This window comes from Nematolebias whitei, chromosome 15 (assembly GCF_014905685.2).
Source record: "Nematolebias whitei isolate Nwh7 chromosome 15, NemWhi1, whole genome shotgun sequence".
Lineage (NCBI taxonomy): Eukaryota > Metazoa > Chordata > Actinopteri > Cyprinodontiformes > Rivulidae > Nematolebias > Nematolebias whitei.
Genome location: NC_056512.1, coordinates 32,810,093 through 32,813,375, shown reverse-complemented (window position 1 = coordinate 32,813,375; position 3,283 = coordinate 32,810,093). Strand labels below are relative to the sequence as shown.

Here is a 3,283-nt window from a genome sequence, read left to right as displayed (position 1 = left end):
GTTGACGGTACCGGGAGTTGAACCTGCGACTTTCCGATCACAGGCCCATCTTCTAACCTCTGTGCCACCGCTCCCCCACCACTCCCATTTATTATTGTTTAATAAACAGTATACAACATGTGTTCTTAAGTACAACACACATGTGATGTCATAATCATTTTAAACACAATGCCAGTCAACAAATAAAAGAAAAGTGCTCCAATAGACTGTTTTAGAAAATTTAGGCTCACATGCTTACTATGGGGGTGGCTGTGGCTGAGTGGTTAGAGCAGTCGTCCTCCAATGCAAGAGTTGGGGGTTTGAATCCACCAGCAGTCACATGCCAAATTGTCCCTTGGTAAGACACTGAATCCCTCATTGTCTCTGATCTGTGTCCCATCCGTATATGAATGTGATGAAGCACTGATTAGTCTCTTTAGAATGATTTGTTCAATAAGCTTTGCATAGGTATGGTAGAGTGCTGTATGAATGAGTAAATGAGGGCACGTATTGTGTTGTAAAGCACTTTGAGTGTCTTGATAAGATAGAAAGGTGCTATATAAGTATAGTCTATTTGCCATTTATTATAATTTTAGTTTGCAACGGTAATGCATATTTTAAAGTGTATACTTGTGCCCTGTTACATTTGCTCTTTGTGGTAAATTATTTTAAAAACATGCCTAAATGAACATATATACAGTGTACTATAAAACCTGTCAAAATAAACATCCTACATGAGGTCTTGTCCAAATAAAGGTATTCTTTGCCATGTGTGCATGAGACTCCCTGATGTCAATCACATCAAATGTTTGGACATTTCGGACGTCATTCCTCTCCTACTCTGGTGGCCTCGTCACGCTTCAACAATGGATGAGAGCTGACTCCAAGACACACAAACGCATGCGGTGGAATGTGTCTCGAGTTGTGATATTATTTCTTATTGAACAGGCTTAGAGGTGTCACGTCATTTAATTACACACAGCCTATAACTCCGGTCTACCTTACACCCGTGGCCTTCATTTGGGTTAATTCTGTTACTTCTGCGAGAGAGAAAATATGAATATGATCTTTTGTTTGCACAACTTTAATTAGCCCTTAATTAATATTGTCATCTCAAGAGCAGGCGTCAAATCAGACTGGCAAATTAAGACGACATTGTGTCTGTGGAATGCGGCTCAATTTCAATACAAACCGAAAAGAGAAACAGCCGACAGAGAGGGAGAAGTACTCTCATTATGTAAACAGAATGAAATGGATCCTAGCTCCGTGCATGCTATTGCTAACATGACAAGACAACATCTGTTATTGCAGGGCCTCCAGGTTCGGCCTGCAGAGAAAATTGTGTTTTATCAAGGAACTAATATTTCCCCCTCAGTGGCGCGGGCGATTAGAAAAGGTTTCGCGTTGCACAACTTGAAACCGTTACTTGTTGAAACTGAGCGTTAGCCTGGTGATGGCCTTGTCTTTGTCATTACAAAACTCACTCAAACTGAAACCATATCCCAGTGAAGGAAATCAATATGTGCTTGTTGGAGAAATCACACCCTTTGCCCCTTTTGCAATTATCTCATCCCAAAACAAAAATGGTAGATTATGCACATATACGTAGTATACCGAGGTGGGAAAGAACAACTCCAGTAAATGTCAAAAGTATGAAGAACTTCTGTGCTAAACATAAAGACGATGGCGTCTCGCTGCCACCTCATGCGCTCATTTCCAGACACACAAAACCAGAAGTATTCTCCAGGGTCAAGTGAACACCACATGAAGGCCGTCTTTGTCCTCTGTGACTGTGGCACTGTCGCTCGCTAATGCTACAGTCCTTTTCTGCAAGTGTGTCACCCAGGAGGTGTGAGGCCAAATGTGAGGGTAACACCGATATCAGGCAGCTTATATAGTTTATATTTCCATGCATGTTTATGTACACATGCCTCTACTTAGACTATTTAGTTCAGTTTTGGATCATGTGCTGCGTTAAAATGTGTGGGAGTCTTTGAAAAGCTTGACATGCTCTGAGTTCCCCTTGGAAAAGGCGAGGTAGTATTGTATTTGTGAAGTAAGCATGACATTTTCTTACGGTCACTCCCTTTTATTAGATTTACAAATAGACTCAGGAGCAGGCCCAGTTTTTGATTTTTAGCTTCAGTGAATGGAAAACTTGCTTTTTCTTAGCTGAGTAGTTAAATGTGCATTACCATGAGAAAATAGGCTATGCATCAAAATTTGCGTATTTATAAATCAAATTGGATTTTTAGAAACCAACCAATACTTTATAAATTTTGAGTTCTTGTAAAAGTGTCTTTTTGTTCTTCAATGAAAGGCCACCTTGATACAACATAATGAAATATGCTTTAAAAAGTCTTCGGGGAAATGTATACTTCTGAAATGTGATTATTTTATAAGGTTCTACAGGGCATAAAACAACAACAAATGTTCAGAAAAGTTTAGGTTTAACCAACATTTTAAGATGCATCAATTCCTGAACCAGACTTTTACATTATTACAATGCTCATGATTTAAAAGCCAGTTAAACTAGTTAATTAAAGCTTGACCCTAAAACAGAAGACCTAAAACAGATATGTTTTTGACTTAAGGGATTTTCTTAGGATATGTCCAGGAGTTTCACTGCATGTGCTTTTACCAAAGTAATTAGTTTCAACTTTAAATCAAATGCAAAACGCAGGTGGTGTGAGATATTTGTATCCCAGTGTCAGCATACCTGTCTAATGTCAGCAGATACTTAAAAAAAATCCCCTCTTCTTGTTGAAAGAACTTTAATACGTTACTGCATACAATCCCTTGTGTTTGGCATATAGTCAGAAGGCTGGTGGGAACCACTTTTCCCAGAAGTCACATGACATGTTTCCAGTCTGCTGGCGATGCCAAGCCAAACGGCCAACCTGCATACAGTCTGCAGAGTACATGCAGCTGGTTTGACTCCAAAACATTCTGGGAATGGGTCCACCAGTGTCTACGTGTATGTTTAACTCTCGTTGTGCGGTTTAGCCTGGGTGAATGTGTGAGCAATGGTCCTAATGAATATGTATGCACCATGCCAGCTTCCAGTGCCCACGTTCATGCACCACAGTGCGAGCTTCATCTGGGCTGAGCTGAATAGCAACATGCCGGTTTGTCCAGCCACGGGCGGAGAGCTGAACCAGCAGACAGGCACGCTCCACCTCTTAGAAAAACCAGATCTTTAACACACCTTGCCCACAGTTTTTGTACCACAATGCACCACAGTGTTTTGGGAGGCTGACTGAAATGTTTTGGCTATTTGGTGGAAGGATTTATAAAATAAATA

At 40.5% G+C, this 3,283-nt stretch overlaps 1 protein-coding gene across 1 annotated transcript in view; it reads right to left on the bottom strand.

The window, feature by feature from the left end:
• cant1a (calcium activated nucleotidase 1a) overlaps positions 1-3,283 on the bottom strand; it is an 865,245-nt gene that overhangs the window by 263,260 nt on the left and 598,702 nt on the right. The window lies entirely within an intron of this gene.